This window comes from Peromyscus leucopus, chromosome 2 (assembly GCF_004664715.2).
Source record: "Peromyscus leucopus breed LL Stock chromosome 2, UCI_PerLeu_2.1, whole genome shotgun sequence".
Classification (NCBI taxonomy): Eukaryota; Metazoa; Chordata; class Mammalia; order Rodentia; family Cricetidae; genus Peromyscus; species Peromyscus leucopus.
In genome coordinates this window covers 152,262,074-152,277,376 of record NC_051064.1, presented here as the reverse complement: position 1 = coordinate 152,277,376, position 15,303 = coordinate 152,262,074, and the positions used below count along the sequence as shown (strand labels likewise).

Below are 15,303 nucleotides of genomic sequence, written 5' to 3'. Positions count from 1 at the left end.
TGGGATCCAGGCAGCGTCCTCTCTGCCTCCCACCCTGCAGAGCAACCGTGTGGTCTGTCTGCCTTTGCAGACACTTTCTCTTTAAAAGAGTTTGCTTTTTCTGAACTTGGTGCTCCACAGGGAGGACTAAAGAAAAAAAAATTGCTTAGCAAAACTACTGCTTATGAAGTATCTGTGGGAATTAGCGCCCAGAAATGGCTGTGCTCTGGTATTAGGCTAAATAAATTAGGTTTTTTTTTTTTCTCTGCAATTCTCCAACATCCCCTTGACGTAGGTACTGTAATTATGCCCATTTACAGTGGAAGCAAAGGAGGCTTTAGCATGGGATTCAAGGGTCCTGGAGTTACATGTCTTCACACTGCAGGAGCTGAGATCCTAGATCTGACCAGCAGTCCAGGACAGGAGCTTCTGGGTGGTTTTCTCCACTGTAGCTGGTGTGGGCTAAGCAGCCTAGTAAATGTAAGACAGAGTCACCGCCTTCTTTTGAAAGGACTCTTTGGGTTAGGTGACTAAAATTAAGTCAGGTGAACTCATGTATGAAAAAACGAAACATCTTTATTTGCATCAATACCTAAGTGAATTGTCTCATCTTCCAGTTATGAATGTATAAACAAACCACAATTTTTACAGTCCACGGAATTTGTATCATCTGTTTCAATTTCTGACAGTTTTGCTGACTGTCTCTGCACCCCCCCCCCCCCCGTGCTAGGATTGTAGGCATTTGCTGCCATGCCTTTTTTTGTTGTTGTTTAATATGGATTTTTTTGTTGTTGATGTTGCTTTTCTTTCTTTCTTTCTTTCTTTCTTTCTTTCTTTCTTTCTTTCTTTCTTTCTTTCTTTCTTTCTTTCTTTCTTTCTATCTATCTATCTTTCCTTCCTTCCTTCTCTCCTTCTCTCTCTCTCTCACTCACACATACACTTTTTAAATGTGTTTTATGTGGGTTCTGAGCATCTGAACTCAGGTCCTCACACCTTTCTGTCTGAACCATCTCCCCAGTTACCCCATTTCTACCAAAGTTAAGTGGTCATGTAAATCAAAGTCCCAGAGCAGACCTCAGAAGCCTGTGCTGGTGGCCGAGCCAAGTCAGGGTCCCACCCTCTGAATCCAGCTGCAGAATTTCTCCCAGGGATCCCCCAATATCCTTAAGGATGATGGTCCCTCCAGGGAGTAACAGTCCTTGTCTATGACAGCCCTTGTAAGTCAGGTACATCTTTAACATTTCTCTCTCTCTCTCTCTCTCTCTCTCTCTCTCTCTCTCTCTCTCTCTCTCTCTCATGTGTGTGTGTGTGTGTGTGTGTGTGTGTGTGTGTGTGTGTGTGTGTGCCTGCCACAGTGCATATATGGTCAGAGGACAATGTTCTCTCCTTCCACCACATGTATCCAGGAATGGAACCCAGGTAGTCACTCTTGGTAGTAAGCAACCTTACACACTGAGCCATCTCACAGACTCAAAGCCAGTTTTTTTTTATTTATACAAATAACTCTACCTCTATGGAAATGAGCATCTCTGTACTACATGCAGGCAAAGCATTTATACACATAAAATAAAATAAAACAGTTTTTTTTTAAAGAAAAGAGCTGGGTGTTGGTGACAAACACCTTTAATCCCAGCACTAGGGAGGCAGAGGCAGGCAGATCTCTGTGAATTCAAGGCCACCCTGATCTACAGAGCAAGTTCCAGGACAGCCAGGGCTACAAAGAGAAACCCTGTCTTGAAAACAAAAAAAAAAAAGGAAGAAGAGGAGAGGGAGGAGGAGGGAGAGGAAGAGAAAGGAAGGAAGGGAGGGAGGGAGGGAAGGAGGGAGGGAGGGGAAAGAAAAATTAGAACTATGATTTATAGAGAAGAGGTCAGATTTCTTGAGGTTTCATACAATTAATTAAATATTTATGCAAATGTCTGCCAACAAAGGCCAAGTGTCATTCATTTGGCATTGAGTTCTGTGCAAATGTGGCAGAATTCATTTTGTTTTTGTTTTTTTATTATAAGGGGAAAAGAACACAGTTTTTGAGACCTTTGAGGGGTTGCTTCTCAGCCTCTAGGGTGAGAACTCAGGGAGAGTTTTGTTGTGCCCATCTGCAAAACTTCAACAGAAATCTTAAGAAAGTTGATAGAGAATTTAGTTCTGGAGAGTTCTTGAAATAGAGCTGGAAAGAAGACTCAATGGTGAAGAGCACTTGCTGCTTTTCCAGAGTTGGGTTCCCAGACCTGTGTTAGTGGCTCACAGCTGCCTGTCACTCCAGCTCCAGGGGGTCCAACATCCTCTTCTGGCCTCTGTAGGTACCCACACACACGTGTAAACACACACATAAAAACAGTAAAATTGGCCAGGCAATGGTGGCACATGCTTTTAATCCCAGCACTTGGGAGGCAGAGGCAGGCAGATCTCCGTGAGTTCAAAGCCAGCCTGGTCTACAAAGTGAGTTCCAGAACAGGCACCAAAACTACACAGAGAATCCCTGTCTCAAAAAGACCAAAATCATAAAATAAAATAAAGTAATAAATTAAACTTTAAAACTTTTTTTTTTAAAGAAAGTTATCAGCTAGGCGTCCCAGCAATCAGAAGGCAGAGGCAGGGGGATCTCTTGTGAGCTTGAGGCTGGCTTGGTCTATATATAGAAAGTTCCAGGTCAGCCAGGGACACATATTGAGACTGTCAGAAACAAACCAAACAACAATAACAACAACAAAATCCCTACAATGCATCCAATTTTAGACCTCTTGAGCCCAGAGATGCAGGGCACTCCTGTGATCACAGCACTCAGGAGGCTAAAGTAAGAGGGAGACAGAGATAGGAAGAGAAAGATCAGGAACTTGAGGCCAGTCTGGGACACACAGTGAGATGCTGTTTCAAAAACAAGAAAAAAAACATAAATTCTGGCAAGTTTTTATGTCAACTTGACACAGGCTAGTCATTTGGGAAGAGGAGACCTCAACTTCAGAAATGCCTCCAACAGATTGGCCTGTGGGCAAACCTGTGGGGCATTTTCTTGATTAGTGATTGATGCAAAAGGGGCCAGCTCACTGGGGGCAGTGCCACTTGTGGGCAGGTGGTCCTGGAAAGCAGACAAGTGAGCTATGGGGAGCAAGCCAATAAGCAACTTCCTCCATGGCATCTGTCTCAGTTTCTGCCTCAGTTCCTGCCTTGAGTTCCTGCCCTGACTTCCCCAGATGATGGCCCACAAGCTGTAACATGAAACAAATCCTTTCCTTCCCAAGTTGCTTTTGGTCATGGTGTTTTAACACAGCCATAAAAACCCTAACCGAGTAGGTAGCTAAACTTGACCACCAATATTCTTTGTCTCTGTTATCTCTTTCCTACACTCTACATCAGTTTAGGTTTTGTTTTCTCCCTCCCCAGCCTGCCTCCCTGCCCTTCCTCCTTCCCCCATCCCAGCCCTTTTACTTTATTCTGTGCTGTTTTTTGAATTAACCTTCAAACTAAGTGGGTTCTTTCTCTTGAACCTCAAAGCATCGCCTCTGACTTTCCTCACTACAAGATGTCCTTGCCTCTTCTCATACAGTTTCCACTGGTCTTAAACACACAGACTGAAGAATTTTAACTCTCAATAATTCCAATTTCCAGAAGAAATCAGAGATAAACAACAGTGAGGCTTCACACCAGTGTTCTACTCATGGATAGCAAATATGGGAATGCCCATGTAGGCATTTCTTCAAGGCACCTTGTGCATTTTTCCAGAGTAGCACTTGTAGATAGACTTTTCTTTCCAGCTCACTAGTTCCCGGATAACCAGCATGGAGACTTAATATTAATTGTAAATGCTTGGCCGATAGCTCAGGCTTGTTGCTAGCTAACTCTTACATTTAAATTAATCTATATTTCTTATTTACTCTCTGCCATATGGCCATGGCTTGTTACCTCATTTTCTACATGTTCTGCTTCCTCTGTATCTGCTGCCATCCCCCAAGACTCCTCCCTTCTTCATCCCACATCCTTAGTTTGGTTGTCCCTCCTATACTTCCTGTCTGGCTACCAGCCAGTCAGCTTTTTATTAAACCGATTTGAATGACAGATCTTTACAGTGTACAAAAGGATTGTTCCACAGCAGGCACAGAACATTTTTACTGGCTGCTCTTTCAGAGGACCTGGGTTTGATTCTTCACACTGATATGGTGGATCACCGCCATCCATAACTTCTATCCCAGGGGATCTGACACCCTTTTCTGACCTCTTCAGATACCAGGAACACACATGGTGTACATACACACATGCAAGCAAAACACGCATACACATAAAATGATTTCAAAAATTAACTAAAAACATTTTAAAAGACTTGGGCAGCTGTTTTTAAACCAGGCACATTATGATTCCTAATTATTGTGGAAGACTTTGCTTATAGTTTTATTTTTTCTGAGATCCATTTACTTTTGTTTTTTCTAACAGCTGTGCTTGAATTATAAAAACTCCAGGAGAAATTTTGTAGGTGCTTCCTGTCTTAAAAAAGGTTTACTTTATTTTAAAAGTTTATTTTTTTTATTTATGGGTATGTGTGTGTCTACATGTGGGTATGTGCATGTGAGTGGAGGCACCTGCAAGCCATAGGGGTATCACAGATCCACTGGAGCAGGAGTTACAGGCACTGCCACATGCCAGTTAGTTCCTGAGTTACTGCAAGGTTAACTGTGCAGGGCTAGGAACAAATGTGACCTCAGGAAGAACATCAGTTGTGTATCCGACTCGTTTTTGGTATGGACAGCCTGAAAGATCTGTGTATTTAAATTAAACCTGCAAACTTGAACTAGATTTATTTACCAAAGATTATTGCAGTTCATGTGAACAGGGAAATCTTTTGAGTTATGTTTCTATTTTTTTTTTAGAGCTTTAGGAATACCTAATTATATAAGGGTATTTTTCTCTTTAAGCAATTAAACAGATACATTTGGCAACACTATCTGCAGCTAGAAAAAGTCACATATATGGATACTCACACATGCATAGCATGCACAGTGAAAAAGGCCGTACCTTCCATGCTGAGTTGTGGTTTTTTTCCAATTGTTACATTTTTACTTATTTATTTTGTGTGCCACTTGCAAGACTTGGGTCTCTCCTTCTAACCTGTGGGTCCTGGGAATCAAACTCAGGTTGCCAGGCTTGGTGGCAGGTGCCTTTACCTGCTAAGCCATCTTGTTGGCCCCATGCTGAGGTTTGAAACCTGGTAGTTACACCCAGACCCAGATTATGTCTTGAGTAGATGGCATAAATTAAGATTAATAGCACTTTAGAAACTTTCTATTCAGACTGCGGGTAAGGAAAAATTTAAGATTTCTCATTTGTCAAGTTTTGCTGTTATTGTTGTTTTTTGTCTTTGAAATAGAGTCTCATTGTGTAGCCCAGGCTGGTCTGGGACTCCTGTGCCTCTGCCTTTCCATATTCCCAAGTGCTGGGCTTATAGACATGCACCACTATGTCCTTTGCCAATTAAATTTATCTTATTTTTTAATTATGTGTCTGTATGTGAGCATGTGCATGTGGTGCAGTTTCTCAAAGAGACCAGAGAGGGTGCTGGTCCACCTGAAGCTGGAGCTGGAGTTACAGGTGGTTGTGGGTAGCAGGCACTCTTTCTTACCAGCCATCTCTCCAGCCCCTTTGTCAGCTTTTCAACAGTTTTTTTTTTCTTCTGAGAAAAATCATCTCTGAAGTTTGTACTTCCAAGGGATGGTCTTCAGATGAAGTAGCGAAGGAAGTTTACTTCTCAGAAGTACAAAGAAAGAATGCAAGTTTCCCTACGGGGTCTTGGGGGGCACATTTGACTATTGTGAGTCTCTCAGGAGAGTCCTATTTACCTCCTTTTTCCTGAGCATTTCTAGCTCCCTCATGTGTCCTCTTTTCCAGTCCTCAAGCATCCTAAGATGAAAAGTGAGCTTTGGGGCTGTTTCCTGTTGTTTGTTTGGGGACAAGGTCTCCATATGCAGCCCATGCTAGCCTGGTGGTCATAAGTTTCCTGTCTTGGCCTCTGGAGTGATCCATGCCTCAATATGAAATTTTAAGAAGCTTTTCTGCACAGCCCCAGATGCTTGCTTCCTCTCTCAGGAGACAGTTCTGCCAGCCTCTGAGTCCCAGGCTTCTGTGAGGCCAACTTCTGATAACAGAGTTCTGAGAAAGAAAAAAAAAACTTTCAAGTTTATTATCAGGTTTCAGCCAGTCAAATAGTAAGTGTTCCTGGAAGTACTGAGTCTCTCCCCCCTCCCCCTTCCTCCCTCTCCCTCCCTCCCTCTACTCTTCCTTCCTTCCAACCCTCTCTCTTCCTTTTTCTCTCTCTTACACACACACACACACATACACACACACACACACACACACACACACACACACACACACACCACATTTCCTGGTGTTGGTATCTCAAGATTTTTAGCAAGACTTTTATGACAACCATGAATATAAAAGAGTCATGTTCAAACAGGGCTTTTTAATCCTGCAGCCCCTGTGATCCCTCAAGTTCACTGTTAGACAGTTGGGTTGTGACCATGTATACAAACTCTCTGGTCTCAAGAGGAATGTGGGCTCAGTCTTCACTTGCTGTTCAGTGATGGATGTAGGACACTTGCTGTGGGACTGTACCCGACCAGCACTGACCACACACAGAGGATGACGGAGACAAAGAGGCCCCCCACAGACCTGGGCCTCTTCTCTATATAGGATCTACTGAGCGCAGAGGCCATGGTTGAGCCATTGAGCTCTGCCTGGTGCAGGCCAGTGCTGAATCCCCACCTGAGAGAGGGACAGAGTGGCTACCAGTCACAGAGCCAGGTTCTCAGGACTCAGGACAAACTAAGGGGAGGGTCTCATCTGGTTTGACCCATAATAAAGCTGGTCTATGCAGACACCAGTCTGGCCAGGACCCTTAAGTCACTAACTTAGGAAGCAGTGGACAATAGCCTTTCAGGGCTGGGGTCTGTATCCTGCCTAAGATGCTGCTCTTTCCACAGTGACATGAGGAACGGTGTGTGTGGGTGGGGGAGAGAAACAAGCTTTCTCATACAAATAGATCCAACAGGTCCCAAGGCTCAGTGTTAGATACTTGTCTGGTGTCCCTGGGCTCCATCTCCTGCTCCCCTAGAAGGCCAGAAGAGTCTCTGTGTGAGAACTCTTTTCCACAGGCTTCCCTCTGCTGAAGAGAATCTTAAAAGGCAAAGACCTTTTCTGTTCTTATTTACACCAGACCTAGGGTGGGGAGTGTGCCTCAGTTGGACCTCTTGCCTCTGGCTGGCTTCCTGTTAGTGTTCCAAACCCCACAGCTGCTGTGATAGTTCCAGATGAAGCGGGTCCCAGCCACTGAGGTCCTTTCCCAGTCACTAAAGTATAGAGGAAAAAAGATCACACCAGATAGGGAATGGGAGAAAACGGTTTTGGTTGTGCCTATCCATATGCACAGGTGTTCCACAGGTAAAGGTTGGACCCCAGGTAGGAAAGGGGCCTGTGGTTAGCAGAGGCCTGTGTGGGAATGTGAGAGGGAGCAGGTGAGGACTATGCAAATACAACATGGTGTGTGTGTGTGTGTGTGTGTGTGTGTGTGTGTGTGTGTGTGCCCACATGTGTGTATGCATACACATGGGTATGGGGGTCAGAGGTCAACTCTGGGTGTGTTCCTCAGGTGACATTCACCATTTATTTGAGATAGAGCCCTCAGTTGTACCTGAATCTCTCCATGGGGGCTCAGGGATCTCCCCATCTCCATCTTCCCGGCACTGGGTGACAAGTACTTATAATCATGCTGGGTTTTGTTTTTAAAGACACCGCTGCTCTCTTCTCAAATTTTAGTGTGATGATGATGGTGAAGAAGAAACAGCTGTGGGAACATACATGTCACTGTCATCAGAGGACAATTTGGGGGAGTTGGGTCTCTCCTTCTATCGTATGGAGTCTGGGTTTCAAACTCAAATTTCACGCTTAGCTGTAAATGCCTTAACCTGCTGAGCCATCTCAATGACCTCTCACATCCCACTTTTTAAACATGAGTTCTGGGGATCATAATCAGGTCCTCATGCTTATGGCAAGTGCTTCAGTGAGCCGGCCCCAGATGTGTTCCCAGCCCCAGACGTGACTTTGGTTTGATGATTGTCCAGAACTTCTCCTTCTCAGCTGGGACCCCTTTCCTAGTGTATGTGTCCTTCAGAGCTGTGCCATCTGCCCTCACACAGAGCAGCTTCTCAGTGCCACTGTGGATCTGTAGTCTCAAGGCCACTACCTGGACACACCAAGGGTGCCCAACAGGTATGTTCTGGGATCACAGGTCCTAGTGTTCTGCAGCTGTGTTTAGGGGTTATGAGTCCTCAATATAGACTGTAGAACTGTGGCTGAGGCAATGGGGTTGTGAGGCTGGACTCAGTTTACCCAAAGAGCAAGTGTAGGATGGAGGTGATTGGCACCGGCTCAGGGCATGCTTCAACAGACTGAAGGGTGGGAGGGGCCCTGGGGTGGTGACACCTGGTTTTTAGGACCTTCTGTGGGTTCTCAGCACAACCCCCTCTTCTACCTCTGTCTTCCCAGTGTGCTTGGGGTACAAGGATGAATAGCAGCCATGGCTAGAGCATTTGTATGATGCTTTCTCCACTATAACTGCTCACAAAGGTCACAGCTTTGTCCTCTTGGCTGCAGTAGGCTTCATTTCCTCTGTTTACAGATGCAGAGGCAGAGGACTGGGAGGTCCAAACTACAGCAACTAAGAGGAGGAGGGATCTCATCCTAAGGTGGTGAGGCTTCTGTCATAAAGACAGATAAATTCAGGCCTGGGCTGTAATCCCAACCACTGGGGAGGCTAAGGTAGGAGTACTGAAAGCTTAAAGCCACCATGGGCAACAAAGTGAGTTCAAACCCATCCTGACTGACTTAGTGAGACCCTGTTTCAAAACAGAAGGTAAAAAGGGTTTGGGATGTACTTCTGTGGCACAGCACTTGCCTGGCAGGGACTGAGTAAGAATAATGAGAAAGAAGAGTCTCAACAGGAAAGTTCACAATTGATCTGATGCTAGGTTTTAATTTTTAAGTAAGATTTTTTAATTGTATGGGTATGAGTGTTTGCTTACATGTATGTATGTGCAGTGTGTGTGTGTGTGTGTGTGTGTGTGTGTGTGTGTGTGTGTGTGTGTGTGTGTTAGAGGAAGCCTGCCCAGCTGAGCTGTGACTAGAGGACAAGGGGTAGAACAGGAATAAGCCAATCCATAGTAAGGGCTCTACGTCCCTGTGGATTCCTGTCCTGCACAGCAGGGCACAGAAGGTCTCATACTATTCAGGGTCAGGCTGAGAATTCTCTATTAAAGGTTTCATTGTATGTATTCATTGTATGTGGTACTGTGTTACATAAGGACAATTTTGTACAGGCATGTATTGTACAGTGAGTGTACCCCACGCTTCTTTTCCTCCCCCCTCCTCTCTTATTAGTCCCCTTTATTCCTTTAGATGACTTATTTCTACTTTCTTGTCATGTATACCTATGCGATTTTGTGTATATATGTAAAAGTCTAGTTACCACATATGAGAGAAAACGTATGATGTTTGTCTTGCTGAGACTGGCTTAATTCACTATGTGAATATTAGTATGATCATCTCCAGTTGCTTCTATTTTTATGAAGAAGATGTAACTTTGTCATTCTTTATGACTGAAAAAATCCATTGTGTTTTTTTTTTGTTTTTTTTTTTTTTTTTTTTTTTTTTGGTTTTTCGAGACAGGGTATCTCTGTGTAGCTTTGCGCCTTTCCTGGATCTTGCTCTGTAGACCAGGCTGGCCTCGAACTCAGAGATCCACTGCCTCCCGAGTGCTGGGATTAAAGGTGTGTGCCACTTCCACCTGTTGTTGGTTGGGTTTGTTTTTTTAACCCTTTGGCTCTTTGGGGGCCTGCCACCCAGCTCCCAAATAAATACACACAGAGAGACTTATTCTTTCTTATAAATGCCTGGCCTTAGCTTGGATTATTCCTAGCCAGCTTTTCTGAACTTAAATTATCCCCATTTACCTTTTGCTTCTGGGCTTTTACCATTTTCTATTTCTGTATATCTTTTCTTTCCTTCTTATTTTGTGTGTTTCTGTGTTTCTGCGTGGCTGGCCCCTAGCTTCCTCCTCTTCACCTTTTCTCATTCCTTGATCTTTTCCTAGATTTTTTTTCTCCTATTTGTTCTCTCTGCCTGCCAGCCCGCCTGTCCTTTCTCCTGCCTTGCTATTGGCTGTTCATCTCTTTATTAGACCATCAGGTGTTTTAGACAGGCACAGTAACACAGCTTCACAGAGTTGAACAAATGCAACATAAAAGAATCTTTGCATCATTAAAACAATATTCCACAGCATACACAAATGTAACACATCTTAAAATAATATTCTACAACAACCACCTGTTATTTGCTGTATTTTTATGTATGTGCAACACATGTGTGCAAGAACCCAAACAGACCAAGTGTCAAATTCCCTGGAGTTGGAGATATGGGCAGTTGTAAGCCACCTGATACAATTTCTAGGAAGTGAACCCAGGTCCTATGCAACACCAGTGAACCCTTTTGACTGCCGAACCATCTCTGTAACCCATGTAGTTAGTATTTTGAGTTCTCTGTATATTCTCTTATATTATGGGTAGGGATATTTTGCCTCCATGTATGTCTGTTCACCACATGTGTGCCTGGTTCCCATGGAGAGCAGAAGAGAGTGTTAGGTCATCTGGAACAAGAATTATAAATGGTTGTGAACTACCATATGGGTACTGTGAGTTGAACCTAGCTCCCAGAAGAGCAGCCAGTGTTAACAGCTGACCCACTCTCCAGCCCCTCTTTGCATACTCCGTATATCAATCCCCTGCCAGATGTGTAGCCAGCAAAGACTTCCTTCTGTCCTGTGCTGTCTCTTCGCTTAAGTAGCTGTTTTATTTTCTGTACAAAATCTTTTGCATTTCACAAAGTCTCATTTATCAATGGTCTTCTACAGGGGTAAAGTATGAGAGACAGAGAGCATAGTCTTCCTACTTCTGCTGTTTTCTCAAATGCTACTGTGTCATGTGTTGAGCTAGAGCATCCCAAGTCCCACCCTGGGAGTCATGAGTCATCTACCTGCCTCCACACCAGGCTCTCTGGAGAAGCTGAGGTTGCACCCCTCCTGTGATCTTGCCTGAGCCACCATGGACCACACCTGAGAACCCCTGGGGGGCAATGCAGGGATATCAGGTACCCAGGAAAGTTTGCACAGCCTCTCTGCAACCAGTTCCAGTATAGGTTCCTTGGGCACCACCCACCACATTACCCTATCTTCTTGCCAACCAGGGGCAGGGCCTGGAGGAGGCAGGGTCTGGGCAAGAGACCCACGAGGGCAGGCTTTGTCAGCCTGCTCAGGGTTGCTGTATCTAAGAAGGACTGTCCCCATGTCCCTGCCAGGTGCCAGATCCCTCCCAGGGGATAGCAGGGACTCTTAATTGCTCACCTGCTGCTCAGAGAAGTTGCCATCCCTGGGAGGGGGTGTCTGGGGAAGCTGTGCTAATTAGGCACGTGGCCTCCCCCTTCTGTGGGCAAAATGCATGGTATACACCTTTCAGTGGGTCCTTCATAGAGGGTAAGGAAGCTCCACTCTTCCATCATATCCTGGACTTTAGAAATGACTTCTGAGCTGTCCCCTCCTCTGGATTTAGCTAAACCTGGGACTTGGATTTTGAGACCTCCAGGCTCACCCAGCAATGTCCACCTTCCAGGTGGAGGCTGCCCTGCTTGAGAACACCCCTGGAAACTCTCAGCTCAGCTGACCTCTTGGAATCCCTGGCCCTTGTGGGGATCAAGGAGAGCATCCCTGGTGCCAGGGTTGGGGAGAGGACATGCAGGATCTTCAGGGCATCTCACCAGCAGCAGAGGCACGGGCTCATACTAGAGAGGGGGTCTCTCTTCTGCAAAAATTCCAGCAGCCCTTGCTAGAGGCTGTAGGACCACAAAGGGAAGGTGAGTTTCCCAGTGGCCATGGGTGCTTCCTGTTATCTGTGCTGCCCAGACCATGAGCAAGACCCACTCTTTTTCCAAGCCCTCATTTCTTTGGAGTCCCTGGGACTCTTTACCACAACATACAGACTAGACTCAGCTCCCATTCTAGAGAAGGAAACTCTGCTAGTGACTGCCATGTAAGTTAGGTATGGCGCTTTTTTGATCTGCAAGACTTGGATCAGATGATGTGGGCCCCCCTCCTTCCTGCCACTACCAACCATCCTTGGTCTCCCCGTGGTCAACTACCATCAACAAGCCTTTGTAATTGCAACAGCCTCCTATCACTTCTTTCTTTCGGAATAAGGCATGCTCCAGCTTGCTTCTGGGCCCTTAATTTTTGATCAGGGACACCTCCTTGACTAATTATTTGGCAGTAATGAGGGAGGAGAGACAAGGTTGTGAAAGTGTCCCTGAGCTTATAGAATGAAGCTGCAAATTAAAAAATGAGGCATTGGTAAACAGGGCGCTAATTGGATTAATGTGAAAATGATAGATTAGGATAAAAATAGTGAGGTAGACCACAGGAAGATTGAGGTCAGAGTAATTCCAAGAACATTGCCCAGGCTTTGTGTGACAGATGTGAGTTTCAAAACACGACAGAGCTACAGACAGGGTCTGCTCTTGATACAAAAATGTGCCACTGTAGCTTCTTCTGTGGGAGACAGGTCCTCTTACCTGGGAGAGCAGGGCTTGGGAAGTCCAGCCCACCATTCAGAAGAGGGATGTTCCCATCATAACTTTTAACAAATGTGAAAAACACATTTGAGTCAGCCCAGCCTCCTTGAGTCAATGCGTGCAAACCACTTGGGAGACACGGCCGTTTCTTTAAGGTTGTCGTATCTGATGCTTGAGTTATTTTTAGAGACACTGGAACTTTCATGTGCCTACTGCCTTCCTTTCCTCGGTTGTAATAAAAACTCCTGTTTCTTTTTTTTTTAAGTTTTGTTTTAAATTATGTGTATGTGTATGTGTGTGGGTATGTGCTTGTGAGTGTAGGTGCTGTGAAGGCCAGAAGCCTTGCATCTCTTTGGAGCCGCAGTTACAGGCCGTTGCGAGCTGCCTAGTGTGGGTGCTGGGAGTCAAATTCCCAAGTGCAGTATGTGCTCGTGAGTGCTGAGTCAACTCCCAGGCCCCTCGTTCTGTGTCCCTTTGGCCCTATGTGTGCTTTTTAATTCTTGAGCCAAACTTATGTGTGGGCTACCTAATGGAATTTTATTAGAAAGAAAATTGTGTCAGAAGGTGATAAAAGTTATGGTGGGAACATCCCACTTCTGAATGGTGGGCTGGACTTTCCAAGTCCTTCTCTCTCAGGTAAGAGGACATGTCTCCCACAGAAGAAGCTACTAGTGAACTCTGACCAAAGAGCTCCTCACAGGGACAGGGTGAGTGCTATCCATGGCTTCTCCTGGTGTGCCAGCAAGGTGTCAGGTTTCTGTAGAGCTTGTAGGGTATCTGAAGAGCCTTGCAGAACAGATGTGTCCTGCTCTCGTCCCCTGGCCACAGTGATACTTTATAGTGTGAATTAACTCTGGGCTACTAGCCTCACTCCCAAGTCCTGGCTGGCACCTAGACTGTGCAAGAATTAACAGTTTCCAGAAAATATTCATTTAGACAAATAACATAGTACTTGAGCCATGTATATTTTTAAAATGATCAAGTCTTTATTCTTGGGATTAATCTTATCACATCATTACTTTGCACTGTCTTGATTACCATGGTTATTATGTGGATCAAAACTCATACCGAACAATAAGTTCTGAGTTGCAAAAGAGGACTGATTTTTACCACCTTTCTCCAAGTCCACCAGTTCAACACCAACGCAGGTGATACTTGAACCATGTGTTATAATTCTACCAAGGGGCTGATAAAAACACCCCCAGCCAGCTTTACCAGAGTGGGGACAAGCCTTTGGTGTATGAGCTTCCTGAATTTCTAAATTCAGAACAGGATTGTAGAGGGGGCCAAAAAAAGTATTTCACTTACGACTTCATTTACCTACCCATCTACCTGTCCATGTATCCATTCCATCCATCTACGTATCTATCCCATCCTTGTATACATCTGTCCACTGTCTATCTATTCACTTATCTATCCAACCACCTATGACTCATCCACCCATCCATCCATCCATCCATCCATCCATCCATCCATCCATCCACCTATCCACCTGTCCATCCATCCATCCATCCATCCATCCATCCATCCATCCATCCATCCACCCATCCATCCATCCATCCATCTACCTGTCCATCCATCCATCCATCCATCCATCCATCCACCCATAAAACCACCATGAAAACATTCATCTCTTGCTGATTGTTGAGTACCTGCTGTATACTAGGCCCTGCTGTGGGGCTAGAGAACCCAAACTTTATAAGCTAAGCCTTTGACATTCAGTGGTATCAGTTTGAAGCTGAGGTTTCTGTCCTGCAGAGTGCAGGCCTTTTGAGTAATGTGGAGTTCACTGAGCCTACCACATCATAAGATAGCCCATGCGGAGCACAGAAGCCAGTCTCCAAGGATACACTTTGTATTGTTCAGGGGTGGGTGGGAGTAGGTCTTGTAGTGGGGCAGGAGTGGCTGTTTGGATCTGCCACCCAAGGGACCATTAGAAACTTCAGCAAGCAGGGAGGCTTCTAGTGATGCCCTAGTGCCTGTTCTCTGAGGCCTCTCCCTTAGAGGACACAGCCAAATGCACTGAAAGGCACAAGGTTTGGCCAAGATTGTGTTTAGGGGACCCAGGACCTGTCTATTGATAGGTGTAAATACTAACACTCATGCCAAATGCACAGCATCAACATGAGGTATCCATCACATCTTCTGCTTAACTCCTACACACTCTTGGGACCGATTGTGCAGGGGGTGGGGCAGCTAACAGCCAGGACTGAAGATTCAGCTGAGACAAAGGAAGAATGCCCTGAGAGTCAAGCAGGTTGGGAGGGCAGGGAGTCTTCACTGTACCTCCATCTGCCAAACTCCCTGGCCTTGGCCATCGCCAGGGCAGTCTCTGACCTCTGAAAGGCATGTCCTGTCTTACTGAGCAGATATAGGGCCCACTTGAGGCAGCCCTTGGCCTCAGAAGTGAGTAAATATTAGTACTAGGGCTTTGGGGGCCCTGACTGTTGCCACTTCAGCGTGATGTGAATATCTCTATTGGAAGCTCAGAGTGGCTGAGGGCTGGCTCTGAGCACAGGGCTCAAAAGACATCTGTGAGCTAGTCTGGAAGCTAGCTCCCTAAGGTAACCCCATCCTAATTCCCCCAGAGCTTTTTCCTCCTGCTTCAGGGATGGTGACAACCGTGATCATCCTGGATTATTAACCAGGCAACCCAATGCCATC

At 45.4% G+C, this 15,303-nt stretch overlaps 1 pseudogene; it reads right to left on the bottom strand.

The window, feature by feature from the left end:
* Positions 1-13,672: 13,672 nt before the first annotated feature.
* Positions 13,673-13,792, bottom strand: LOC114685623 (annotated as a pseudogene).
* Positions 13,793-15,303: the final 1,511 nt, after the last annotated feature.